The sequence below is a fragment of the Cavia porcellus genome, unplaced genomic scaffold (assembly GCF_034190915.1).
Source record: "Cavia porcellus strain 051 isolate PalLab524CR breed Dunkin Hartley unplaced genomic scaffold, mCavPor4.1 scaffold_35, whole genome shotgun sequence".
NCBI classification, from domain to species: Eukaryota; Metazoa; Chordata; class Mammalia; order Rodentia; family Caviidae; genus Cavia; species Cavia porcellus.
The window spans coordinates 2,326,777-2,341,684 of record NW_026947518.1 but is presented as its reverse complement, the minus strand read 5'-3'; positions in this window follow the sequence as shown (position 1 = coordinate 2,341,684).

Genomic DNA, 14,908 nt, shown 5'->3' with positions numbered 1-14,908 from the left:
GCACACTGATAGTTTGTCAAAGGCTGGCTCATACTGCATTCATTTCAGAGCAACACATGCAATACTCAAGTCATCTTTTGGTCTGTTTCATGTATCAAATTTAATATAATTCAAAGCTGAAAACAGTGGCCCAAAAGCATAAGATGATCCACAGTAACAAATGCAATCCCCAGTGTTTTCATTGACTTAATGTTTTTTTGTCTTTTCGAGACAGAGTCTCACTATACAGTTCAAGATGGCAATCAACCTGTGAGGAGAAGAGACCAGCCAGGAGAATGAAGGTGAGAAACACGGAGCCATGAGAAGAAAGACATCTGCAACTACATGAAGCAGGTCATAATGTAATGGCTTTGTGAATGAGTCAGTGTGTAAATCTCGCAAACATAAAGATAAATGAAAAAGTCAGACCCTCAAAAAACACAAACTGTAAGAGTACATATATGGATATAAATGAACATGCATATGTATAACTGATAAAAACAGGACAAACTAATCTCTGGATAGGATTTATCTTTGGGAAGGAGAGGAGAAGCAGCAAGAAAAGAGCAAAAAATTGAATTTTCATTTCATTTATGAAAACTCATTGAATTCAACATTTTCCTTTATTATTCCTTGTTACCAAAGCTGCACTTTCCTTGCTGCCTTCCTACAAAACTTGTTAAAGTTGACTCGCTGCTCCGCCGTCACCTCCTGGCCATTCTGTGAACTACAATGCTGGACTAGAGAGGGGTCCTGGTGCAGCTGGGCTGAGTGACAGGGATGCTGGTTAATACTTTTTGCAGAGGACAAAGCCAGCCAACAAACCAAGCCCGGTCACTGTGCAAACATCACTTTAGGGACCTTGTGCAAACAGCATCTCTCTAAGCCAAACCCGCATGTGCAGACAAATGGAGTGGACAAAGTCATCAACCTAATCACCTTCCTCTGGTTGCCATCTCTCCTGTGTACCCCAGATCTCACCTATGACTGTAGTTTAGAGTCATCAATACGATAAGATGTCTTTCTCACATGCTATATCATATAAAACCCTACATCCTTGATAAAAGAAATGTATTTGATATACCGTGTGGTTAGCAATAATTAAATTCAATGCCATATAAAAACTTTGTGTACATTTACTTAGATTTTACACTTTAGGCAAAATTTAGATTTTTTAACAGACATCTGTAGAAATCTAATAAATTTAGGATAGAGCATTAATGAAAAAAAAATATATATATATATAGTTATTAACCAATACAATTATATATTATTTATGCAATAACAAAATGCTTATTTAATAAATTCCTGTAGATGTAGATCAAACTTTAAGTACCATGACCAACTTTAAAGAGATGTTGAAATATTTTACTGTTGTTTAACCTTTAGATGTACACTGTGTGACAGAGAGCACTTGTTATTTTTGCATGTTCTAAACATATGCAGTCTTAACTCTGTACCTGCGATTCTCCTGATCTCAACAAAAATTGTCCTGCGATGGGGACAGAACAACTAACCATGGAAGCAGTAGGCAGCTACATCCAGGGCTTTTCTTGACTTAGTTCATTCAGGAAATTGCCACAGTCTTCTGTGCCACCACTTTGGGCACAGTTTGTGTTGTCAAGAACTTTCTCATAATATAGGAACCTTCCTGAAAGAGGCAGGTGCCACTGTGAGGGGTTCAGCACTGGAGAACAGAGAACTCCACATGCACCTAGGAAAATTAGGGATGTACAGCTGCAGGCCAGGGTCAGGTCAGGGAGCTGACAACACTAAGAGTGAGCAGCAGATGGAAGGGAGCTGTTTCCTGACAGCCTAAAGGAATGCTTGCAGAGGGAAAGCCAAGCTGAACAGGCATGAGCTGCATGATGGTGGAGGATGAGGAGTCAATCGGATGTTAAGGGTGATGATACATCAGGGATGGAGGCTTGTGGCCAACTGCCTTAGCAAGACACTTGCTAAAACTGGATAATGCAGATATGAACACAGAAGCCAAAAATGAACTCAGAGTGAGGAAGATGAAATAAATATAGGTGAAAAATTAAAACAACACTGAGATTCCACCTCACCCTGAAAAGAATGTCTATGTCAAGAAATCAACCAATAAGAAATGCTAGAGGTGTTGTGGGCAAAAAGGAAGATTCTCCCTGCTGGTGGGGGCATAGACTGGTGCATCCACTGTGGAAATCTGTGTGGAGATTCCTCAAAAAACTAGGATTGCTGGACCCATTTGACCCAGATATGGATAAAAGATTAACTTAAACTAGATTAAATTTTGGTCACCCCAGGGACTTTGTGCTATACTAGGCCATATGAATGTTTGTTCTGGAGGAAGTTTTACAAATGCATTGTGTTTAAGGTAAAGAATGCAGAACCCGGAGTCTCAAGGGAATGCTGCTGGGACAGCACAATTTGGTTTGCAAAGATGTGTCCAGAGGACTGGTAAATGTGAAGGCCAGGCATAGCCAGAGATGGTTCCTGGGAAATCCCAGCTTCAGGATACAAATGTATCCAAAGTTACAATGTCTTTTTTTCCTTCCAAGAAACTCACTGAAAAAAAATCCACTGTCTTCAAGATAAAATAAGGCCTTACACTGGGCCTTCTTTTGCCTTTTACCTAGAAAATGGGCCATTTCCCTTTGCCTGTAACTTGAGCCCCTGCCTTCTATAGATTCACAAATTCCACAGATTTCCATCCCCCATAACACAGAAGCTGCCCAGCCCTAGACCATAATGGGCCTCATTCTCTGAGCACCTGCACTCCTCTGACTGCCTGCATCTTTGAATCTGCTTACTAAATTTATCTGAGGCTCTCATAGGGATACATAGCAATTCTCCTCCATGACAAGACTGGAACCTCTGCACCAGGCCCAGGATGAGTGGAGGCCCCCATCTCCTCTTTGTGGAGACTTCTCCGACACTGTCAGGTGACCAGAGGATCCTGACTAGGGTTTGGGCAAGGAGAGAATAATTGTGAGACACGAATGCAAGTGATACATGTCACTACCCACTAGAAGCCTTAAGAGTCAGGGCTGTGAAAGACAATAAAACAAAATCAGGAAAGCTAAGACTTTCTGAGTTAAGTCAGGAAATGGCTACAGGACAGTATGCAAACCCGCTGAAGGTGAAACTGAAAGATGTTCCGTAGACTTAGAGAACAAATGAACATGATCACCTCCTCCTCCAACACCTCTCACCCAGGAACATCCTTGTTAACTAACAGTCAGATGCACATGTGACTCAGGAGTCTGTGTAATCATGGAGCTGTCTCTGAAAATAACTCTGGGAATCCTCTACAACAAACTTCACTGCATTTGTTTTATGGGGCTTCCTTGAGGGGGTGCACCCGAATTGCAACACGGTTTCCCATGTACCATTTCTTTAGTACTTGACATTGAATAATTAGTAAAAATTCTTTTTGCTCTCCTGTAGAAGTGCAGTGTCCCACTGAGGGGAAGGAAGTGCAGGCGATGTGAGTTGGACACCACTGTTGGCCCCTGAGTGATGCACACATGAGAAATGCTTCTTGTTTGTGTGTGTCAGGCTTTGGATTGTAATTGTCCCTCAGCAATCCTTGTGGTAGAGGTTTGGTCATCAGCCTGTGGCACCACTGGGAGGACAACATGCAAGAATGTAAACATAACAACATATACAGAGGCTGGACGATAAAGACACAACTCTCCCTGCCTGCTGCCTGCTGGTGCTGATGTGCTGAGGACTGCCTCCCTGATGTCTTTGGGGACTTCACAAGCAATTTACCCTTATCCTCCTCCTCTCTGATAGATGTAAAGGCAAGGGAGTAAAGTTCCTACCAGCAAGGAGGGGGTTCTGAGTAGGATATCCATGAGGGAGCCTTTATCTAGAAGATGTTAACGAGTTTAGAAAAGAGCTACCTTATGGAAGACTACCTACTTTTCAGGGTTCAATCTATGTATTGTTGTGGGGAACCACTCAGACTGCTTCACAGTTCAGGGACATCTAAAGACAACTGAGGACATGACCCTGCTTGTCTGTACAGGCACACAGTGGGGTACAGTTATGTAACCATGACTTAGCACAGGTGAACTCATATGAACAGATTAGAGTACTACACAAGAATGTAAACATGAGATAACAACCTGTGTAAGAATTATACATCAAGAACAGTGGTTTTCTGCTCTGTTCCACTCTGCCTATCACTGTTGCTGATGTCTTCAACATGTACATTCTCTAATTTTGTTACCTCACGCAACAAAATCTTTGCTGAGTCCACAAAACAGGCCAACAAGTGTTCACACAGTGCCCATGCACAGCCCATGTACCCTTCAGCCAATGTCATGCATAATCATGCTCTTGACAGGTCCCAAAAAACTGCAGGACAATCAGCAGATGTTTTTGTAAGGTCCCTGGAAGGTCTCAACTCGTCAGGCTCCATTTTGGATTTTCTGACTCCATTTTGAGGCTGCTGTCCTTAATGCCTGGTAGAATTCTAATTCCTATTTCACTGATTCCTGTTACAGTGATGTAAACCTAAATTAATCACCCTGGAACCACATCTACAATAAATCATTAACAGGAAAATGGAGGCTAAAAAATGTACCAAAGATAGTTACCTCTCTACATAGAAAAAGAGCAAATATTTCTAATTTTTCTCCTTGTTTGTTGTACTTTTTGAAATATGTAAATATTACCATAATTACCAAAACAATGATTGAGAGACAAACAGAAAAAGAAAAATTAGAGGATTCAGTGATGAAACTTCAAAGCTCCCCAGCATGGTGACCTGATTTGGGCTTCTGATGACTCCTACTGCAGGACTACCCATTGTCCTCTTGTTTTCCTTAGGGAAACAAGAGCCTTGTTCTTCATCTTTGATGGCCAAAGATGCAAGGCTGAAAAGATGCTGCAAAACAGTTTCCCCTGGCCACCTCTAACTCATGAACACCAGGGAAATGCTGTTTCTCTCTTCCATTCTCTATACTGCTGCTAACATAAGTGATCATTTGTAAGTGAGAAAACTAAGTGTGAAAAAGTGAGCAGATCTGTTAAAGTTCATTTCTACAATAAGAGAGTCAGCATGCAGACCCTGTTCCTTTTGTCTGGCAGCTACCACTCTGCCATATGAAGGCAGGGGATCTTTTTGCTATAGTACATTGCTTGGTGCAAGGGGAACTTCTATCATTTAGCTTCTTAGCCTTGGGTCTCTTGATTCATGTTCCACATGCAAGTGTCTGAGCCTTGAATATGGCCAATGATGTTTTCCCAGCAATCACTGCACTCCTATTACCTGAAACTCCCCTCCCCCAGGTGCATGGGATTAGCAAGGGATTATGCAACATATGCAATAGTATATAAATGTCCACATGCTTTAAAATTTGTTCAATCTCTTTTCCTTTTTACACATGATAATTATTGATGCATACTAGTTGTATAGAGTAAGGGGATTCATTATGATATTTTCATATATACATATACTGTGTATTGGTCTTTTGTCAACCCCTCTCCTATCATCTTGCTCTCTTCTAACTCTGCTCCCAGGCTTCTATAGCCCCTCTTCTACTTTATTTTTTAGTTTTCACATATGAGGAAAAACATGCAATATTTGTCTGTCTGAATTATTTTGTTTAACATGATATCCTCCACTTCCTGAATTTTTCTGCATATGACTGGATTTCATTCTTTTTTATGGTTCAATAGGGTGTGTGTGTTTGTGTGTGTGTGTGTGTGTGTGTGTGTGTGTGTGTGTGTGTCTGTGCCTGCATGTGTGCACATGTGCATGCCACTTTTGCTTCGCCCATTCTCTTGCTGACACATACCTAGACTGATTGCTTGCCTTGGTTATTGTGAATAGTGCCTCTTTTGCCCCTATCTTGCTCATTAGCCATTGTTGTATAACAAAGCATTCCCAAACTCAGTGCCTTATTGCAAAATTTTATAACTGGCACCCAATATTCTGGTTTTACTAGGCTCAGTCGGGTAGTTACAGTGTCCTGTCAAATAACTTTAGACAGCTTGGGGCTAAAACTACAGTACATTCCCATGGCCTAAAGTCCAGCAATAAGAAAGGGAGGACTGGAATGTATTTTGAGAGTAGAGCACTTGTCTAGCATGCAGGAGGTCCTGACTTCCATGCCCAGCATGAGATTGTATAACAGCTTACAACTGATTTTTAAGACCATAGGGAGAATGGAACATGGATAGAGGAGCATTATTTGCTATCATAAAGCAAAATGAATGACAAGCTTAGTGCCTACAGAGAGGAAAACTGATGAGACCTCATTTCACTGCAGAGCCTTGGAAGCAGTGAAATTCTGTGTGATACAAATCTATAATTGTGTGCAATGCTGGTTTTCTTTCTGTCAACAAGAGCACACCATTCTTGTGTCAGGCATTGAGTTGGGTATTGAGAAACACTGATTACCAGTTGTGTGAGTTACTCTTCATTGGTTGTTGAGACAAAATACCTGACACCTAACATGCAAGGAGGAAAGGTTTATTTCTTACAGGACAGAGGTTTCAGTCCATACTCAGTTGGCTCCAAGGCAAAGTGACATGGTTGAGGGGAAGCAGTTAATTGTGGCTGCAAACAGCAAGCATGAAGAGCAAAAGAGAGAGACATGCTGTCTTCCATCCAGTACACTGTATGCTGGCTCCACTCCTGGGCAGGTGTAGCACTCATAACACCAATCTGAGTGCTAGACAATGAACCAATCAGAAATACTGGATTTGGCCACATTCATTATTGCATGATGCTTGGGAGGGGCACTGACATAAACTATGACACCAGTAGAGGCAAAGAAACTGCTCTCATACTCTCAGCATGAAGCTTATGGTCTACTGAGGTAAGGGGATATTTATCAAATCACTATCCAAGTATAGGCTGAAAATTCCTAATCTGAAATCTGAAGTCTGAAATGCTTCAAAATCCAAAACTTTTGAGTACTGATGTAGTGCCAAATTGAGAAATTCCACAAAAAGAAATTTTATTTCAAACACAGAATATTATTTAATTAAGATTACTGGTACATTTTAGATGTAAATAATGATCATGTTGATCGTGGGAAATTTGTACCGTACATGATATGCATCTTTTTTTTCTCCATTCCCCTACCTTTCCTTCAACTCCCTTCCCCTCCTTATTTATGGAAGGCTGGTTTCCTTCTTTTCTCATCATTTTTTCATTTCCCTTCTTCCTTTCTCCCTCCTCCATCAATAATTCCCCATCTCATTAGAAAATGTTCAAATATCTATTTTATTTTAGTCCTTATCTACATTTTCAGTTTCCCACACCAGAGAAACAACACAATACACATGTTAACCACAAAATTAATACAAATATTGTATAAAATTATCTTCAGGCTCTGAGTATGAAGTATATATGAACTATAAATAAATTTCATGTTTAGACTTGGGTCCCATCCTAAAGACAACTTATTATGTCTATGCAAGTTCTCCAATAAATAAAAAAATATCAGAAATTCAAAACACTTCTTGTCCCAATCATTTTGTATAAATGACACTGAATATACAGATGTTTAATTAATAACCTCAAGGAAGAAGTACAAGGGCTGATCAAAATATACAGCTAAGATTCAAATTCTTTAAATTTATTACAATAAGAGATACATACTCATTAATCCTCCTTAAAAACACATTCTGAAAATAAATTAAATAAAATACACCTCCTTGCTTCAAACACACTTCTCAATTTGTTCTTGCAATTTTTGGAGATGTTTGGAAGTCCTCTTTTGTGAGTATCTTTACAAATTGAGATAAAAATATAGTGAGTGCTGCTGCTGAGTGCCATCCAATGGAAAGAATGGCTCACATATACACTATGGTGTGTCCTTATTCACCAATTTACCAGATCTGGACCCTGTGACTTCTGACTCTTCTCCAAAATCAAAATGATCATGAAAGGTAAACAGTTTGAACTGCTTCAAACATTGAGGCAGCCACAACAGCAAAACTAAAGATCCTTATAAGAGGACTTCCAGAACTGATTCAGAAAAAAATGCCAAGAATGATGGAATAAGTGCATTCAAATGAAGGGAGAACTGGGTGTGGTGGTGCATACCTGTAAACTCAGCACCTGGGAGGCTAAGGCAGCAAAATCTGAGACTAGCTTGGGCGACACAGTGAGTTCAAGGCCAGCCTGAACTCCAAAGAAAATCCTGTCTCAAAAAACTAACAGCCAACAAGCAAAGAACAACTAGGGGATTGTTTTATCACAGTTTTTGTTTGTGTGTAGATTACTAACTCATTGAAGATGGAAGACCTTCCCTGTGTGTGGTGGGCAACCAATAGTCCCGCATCCTGGAGGCAGTAAAAAGGGAAAGGAGAAAGTCCTAGCTTCTGACTCTTCAGAAGAGTTTGAGTCCTTACCATCGACTTAGGTGTCATTTCCATATTCATAGCGCAGATTCTTCTGCTTTCTGCTACAGACTCTCCCAGGACTCTGCTATGAGCTCCAGGTCTTAGACTTATGTGTTGATCTTTTGCATCTCCAATGAGCACCTGGCCCTTTTGTTTTTCTTCTCCACCTGACTCTGCAGATGGCCTTCCTAAGCCTCCTTTGTAAATCCCTATCTGTCACAAACACACACAAATTAAATCTGATCCTCTAGTGCACCCTGACACAAACTGCCTCTAGCTACCTGTGCAACCTCCCCTGAACAATTTCATGCCTCACTCATGTGAAAAATCCAAAGCAGAACTGCAGCGGTGCTGTGCTAATTATGGGTTAGTTAACAGAGATGTTGGTGTTGGCCCCATTGGGTTAAAATTCTGTCCACTGCTTTGTTATTGGAAAGGGTATTTAATGTTGGTGTTTAGGCTCACACAGCTATGAAAATGAAGATAATTCCTAACTCACACTCTTGTAAGAATTAACGTATGTAAAGCGTTTCAAAGGGGCCCTGGCCTAACACCTATAAGTGCTACATATGCTTATTAATATGTTATATTAACATGTAAAGATACTTTTTTTTAATCGGTACCGGGATCGAACTCACTACCGCCTACTTGCAAGGCAGGTGCTTATGCTGCTGAGCTAAATCCCCAGCCCCCATCTAAAGATACTTTTAAGATATAAAGAAATCAGGCGATGGATACCGAAAGCACTCAATTCTCTGTAATAAAAGGACAACAACACAAATAACAATTGTATCTGAGCACTTGCTATATGCTAGGAACCATGGGAAGATCTCTTCTTTGGATGTTCATAGTAGTACCAAGAGATGAGTATTGCCTTTCATAACGCTTTGTTTTTTTAATGGAAAAAAAAAACCCACAATATTTCAAAGCGAAATAATAGGAGAATAACAATACTGGAATCTGAGGCTCCCAGAAGAGAAGCAGTGTGCCTAAGGTGTCAGGCCTGGGAAGATTTGAGTCCAGACATCCATAAATTCCAAGCCTCAGACTCAGTCCACTGCTCTGCTCCCTGTCATAGCAGGCCTGGGGCTCAGAGTTCCCACAAGCCTTATCAGAGCCCTGCAGCCACACCTCCCTTCAGCCTGACCCAACCCCCAATGCCACGCCCCCTTCCTCATTCTCCCCCACAGGAGGACTATATACCTATTGGGCCCCAACTTTCTGGCCACGCCCCTTGCCCCGCCTCCCAAGCGGCTGAGCCCCACCGCTGGCCTCAAGCGAAGATTACACTCCACCTGGCCCAACCTGCGCGTGCCGCGCCCACGGACTGTCCCTCGCCTTGCGCCTGCACATCCCACTCAGTCCCGGGCTGGCCCTGGCCTCGCCCTCACAGTGGATGCCTGTCTTGTGCTCGGAGTCGTCATTTTGCCGCTAGAGAAGCCCTCTGGAGACCTGAATGCTCTTTCTTCAGTGGCCTAGCCTGCGGTGGGGCGGGGCCTGGGGTCTGGGCCAGGTAGGCTGGTGGGAGCCGGCTGTGAGCAGCGGCGCGGCCCGGTGGCCCCGAGGTTAGCGGGCGCATTTTCCTCGCGGGGAGTCCTGCCGGCGGGGTCGCGGGCCCAGGGCGGCGGGCGCGGCTCTGGGGGCGACCCGGCCTCAGCCCGCAAGGCCCCTCTCTCCCTTCCTCCCTCCTCTCCTTCAGGGGTCGCCACAGCTAGGCCTGGCGCGCAGGCCAGAGTCCCTGGTCCCTGCCAGGCGCTGCTGGGAGCCCAGCCCTGGTGTGGGACCTTTGGGAGGTGGCTCAGGTCTCACATGGCCTTTGCTGTCACTGAGCTTGGCTGTGCTGAGCCGGGGACATTTACCCCCAAAACGACGATTTCATTTCACTCCGAGATCTTCCCTGCAGAGACTGAGAGAAGACCAAGATATTACAGTAAGATAGCAGTTATTATTCTACCTGCACATGGTTTTAGCTCACGTCCCTTCCATTGATAAGGGGTTTCTGCTTCTTTTAATATTGGTGCCACTTGGGTGTTTAGCTTTTGTGAGCAGACTGAATGCAGCATGAGGCTTTGACAACAAGGCAAAGTGTGATCAGTAGGGTTTAAAAATTTAAATCCACAAATAAAAATAATTCACACACATTGTTGAACCCTGCTACAGAATATCCACCTTGCCCATATTCGGCTGTCTATAACCACTACTACCCAGTTCTGCTCATATCATTTATATATTTGCATAGTGTTGAATATTTATATTATATGCATAGGTAGAGGTTTATTTAGTTATCCTGTTACTGACCATGTACAAAAGTCTAGTTCCTCTTAGAAAAATTGCATTGAGCATATATCAGCTTTTGGGGGGATAAATTCCAGAATTTGAAAATACTAATTCAGAGTTCTCTGTTCTTTCCCTGACACTTGGCACGAACTGGTGCCTAAACAACCCATGTTAACATCTTTCAAAGACTAGGTATTTGTCCAATTATCTTGGAAAATTTGGAGTTCAGCGAGATGTTGAGTCATTTTCTGTGCAGGCTGAGAGGCAGGCCACACAACCTACTGTAGGATTTTGTTTTTAAGTCATGTAACATGTTCATGTTTTTGTTTTAATTGACTATTCTGTTTTGTTTCATTTGGTTTTATTCTCTTTAAAATAAAAAATAAAAAAAATTTTCTTGCTGGGCATGGTGGTTCATGCCTGTAATTGTAGCACTCTGGAGAGTTAGACAGGGGCATCACAGGGAATGCCAGGCTAGCCTGAAATACTGGATGAGTTCAAGGTCAAGCTGCAGTACATAGAAGGATCTTGTCTCAGAACAAAACAACCCCTTTTTCATCTTTTCTTATTTTAATGTAGCATAAGTAGATACTAATAAAGAAAATATGAAAACACTTTTATAAATAGATTAAATTTTTCATACCATGCAGTTTATATACTATGAAACTATAATATACTTTATATAACTATATAATATGAAACAGCATAGTAGTTTCATACTATGCAATTTTCATGCTATGCAGTTTATATACTATGTTCCATTATCCTGGGGATTTCTGCAGGAGCTATATGGCTGTGCAATTTTTAAAAAAAATTTTTTTTTAAAGTTTTGAGACAGGGTCTAAATAATTCACTCAATTCCCCGGGTTGGATTTAAATTCGTGGTCTTCCTTCCTTAACCTCCCAGATTGCTGGGAATCTACAGGCTATCATTATTTAGAAATTAGCAATCATTATATATGTTTATGGGATAAAATGTGCCTTTGATCTGTGGCTCCTTTGTAGTAAGAATCAATCTAGTTAATGTGTCTACCACCTTCCAACCTACAAATTCTTTCACAGTGACTGCAAATCTCACTGTTTAGCAGTTTTGAAAGTTATCCTTCTTATTAACTGTGGTCACCATGCGGTTTAGTAGAGAGTTGAAAATTTGTTCTCCACCGTGCCCTAGATTTTGTATTCTTAGGAGAACATCTTCCTTTCCCCGTCCCTCATGGAATTGATCATATTAAAAATCAGAGTGCCCAAGAAAAGGTGTGAAGGTACTTGGGGCACATTGCTCTTCAGAACGACCAGGCAGTGGTACTCTGTAGCACCTCACCTTGCTCCCAGTTTTTATTTATTTATTTTTTATTCTTTAACTCAGTTCTGGGAATTGAATGCAGGGCTGGTTTAGTTACTTTTTCCTGGTTGCAGAGACAACATATCTGATGCCAAATGTTGGTAAATGAAAGGATTATTTCTTACAGTTTTTGGAGGTATCAGTCCATACTCAGTTGGCTCCAAGGTAGGCTGGCATAGTAGGGCCACAGTTTATGGCTGCTGCAAACAGCAAGGAGGAAACAGGCAAAAGAGCAAGACACGCCTTCTTTCTGCCATTACATCACATCCTGGCTCCACCCCTAGGTCAGTGTAGCACTCACACGCCCAGTCCAAGGGATAAACAATGAACCAGTCACAAATGCATAATATAAACGCATGAGGCCTGGGGCCACAGACATAAATTGTGACAAGGACCTTGCACTGAACTAGACTAACTTCTGTTTTTAAAATTCTTTTTTATTTTGAGCCAGGGTCACCACAAGGAACTACAGTGCTGAGACAACATTCTTGGTCTTAGCTTCTTACATGTCTATGTGTGGATGCAACTTGATTTCATATTGGAAACTACTAGGAGGTGAAGTGGCTCTGAGCAGGATTTAAATTTTACTAATTGGCTTTCTATGTTTAGCTGTGAATCTGTCCTAGGCCCAGGCCCCTTGCCAGGAGACGGGAGCTGATTCATAGTAAGTGAACCTCTATGAATCACAGGTCCTGACTGAGGCTTGTAGTGGCTTTTGAGGCCAGAGATACCTCAAAAGGTAAGATAAGGCCACAGCTGTGGACAGTCTGGCTCCAACCCCAATTAACTAGGTAGAGACTGCAGCTGCAAAGATTACTCCTACAGTCTCACTTCTACCATGTCTTCATGATAAGACAGTGCTACTGAATTGACTTGATTTATTACTTGGAGACATCCTTGAAGTGACTCCCAAGGTCCTGCTCATTGCTTGTACTTTCCTCAGTTTCTCTGCCCTTTGTCCTTGGTACTAATATAAGTGGACTGACACAAAGAATCCTTTGTCTTTACCCTCATAGTGGAGCCCTACAAATCATATAATTTCTCACTTTTTATTTAACCTCCACCATAAACTAGTTTGGGAGATCCAAGATATAGGACAGTACCCCATAATGTCAGAGACATTTCACTTTGAAATCTGAGATCCTTGTTCTCACATTCATGTATTATTTCACGATCAGATTCCATGGCTTTTTTCCCTGTGGACCCAGAGGGAACAACCTCAGCATCCCCCCAGCTTTCCCTGCTTCCTGTGGCCCACACTGATGCCCCACACCCTTTATGTGGAAGATAGAGGTGGTCCCATTTCCTTCCTGCTTCAAAAAGCTGTGAATCAAACTCCTGAAAAGAAATCTCGCAAAGTTGTGCAGCGCTCTGTAAGTCATAAACCTCTATTTTAACCCTCCCAGGTCCAGGGACACTTGTGTAGTGCTCTGATGGGAGCTGCCAGAAGGGGCTGGGCTCTGCCCCCCTTGTTCCCCCAGTGCTGTTCAGCACCTGTCTTTAAACCTTCCATCCGATGGAGACATAGCACCTATCAGGGATGTGTGCCTGCATGAATCAGCTTTGGAAGCTGAGTGTTTTCTGCCCTTGTTGGCCACCTGTGGTGATTCCCTTTTGATTTATAAGAATTTTTTATCTCTCACAGAATGGACTCATGACACCTCTTTTCCACCTGTATCACAAACCATCTGTCTGACTATGGCTTGTAAGGAAAGGTATCTTGTTGTAGTTTCTACATTATTCTTTTTTCTGTTTTTCAAATGCAATGAATCAGACCTCTCTAGCTCCCTTCTATCATTGAAGTCATGGGAACACTTTTCCAACATGAAAAGATGAGTAGATACAAAATGCTCTCTACATTTTCCTGATAGAATTGTCTACCTGGGGTTTTCTCTTCTATCAAAGAGCAACATCAGCCACTGTCTTTCAGTAAAATTTGACTGAACATCATCTGATAAATGATTATTAAAAACCCAGAGTACTAAATCACAGTTAGAAAAAGGTCAGAGGTGGGTGGGGTATAGCAGGAGAGGACAGGGGTATGGGTAATTCCAGTACTGAGCACAGAGCTGGAAATCAACAGATGTGGAAATTGTACAAATAGATGTTGTACTTATATGCTACTGAATTGAACATAGTGAAACTAATGGTATCTTAACTTTTAAGGTAAATTGTACTAGAAGTTAATGTCTAGAAGAATTAGAGACTTAGGAGTAGAAATGTAAACTGAAAATAATACAAGATGTAAAAGGAGAGGGGTAAGGAAAGGCAGGTGCTTTGCAGGATGGGCCCTAAGTGGAGCTCAGGATGCTTGCTGTGGAGCCAGTAAAAGCCTCAGCTCTAGAATTCCTCAAGGCAGCCTGGTCTTAGTTTTCACTTTGATCCCAAAGCTGGTGAGGTCACTGGAGATGGATCTAGCATAAACTCTGCATGTGGGGCTTGAGCTCACTTAGCTACTACCCTGTGACAGCAGAAGGAGAAAAATCACCAACTATCCTTGTTCCTTGCAGGCCCTAGAACTTCCCAGTGCCTGTCACAGACAGTTCTGTGCCCAAATCCACCCCAGGAAAGCTTCCCATTCTTCTTTGACCCACTCACTTCTGCATGTCTCAGTGTTGCAGGAGGCCCCAAATCTTGGAGTCTTTGTCTGTGTAAAGTGTCCCATGCACTCCCCAGAGGCCCACAGACCCAGGACAAACCCTTTTGACTTCAGTTCTCATTTTCAGTGAGCTCAGGTTGGTCCAACTCAACTGGGCATCTTATAGATTTGGACATCAACCTACTGCTGCAGTTACAGAGCCCTGCCCCAGCCTTTTCTTTGCCTTGTGTGGGTTAGTGCTGGCCCAGGTGGTCCTCACGTGCTGACAGAAGTCCCTAATACTGCTATGACCACCTGCCCTCCCTTCTTCAGGTAAGCCTAACATAAACCTCCCTTTCCAACCCTTGTGGCCTTTT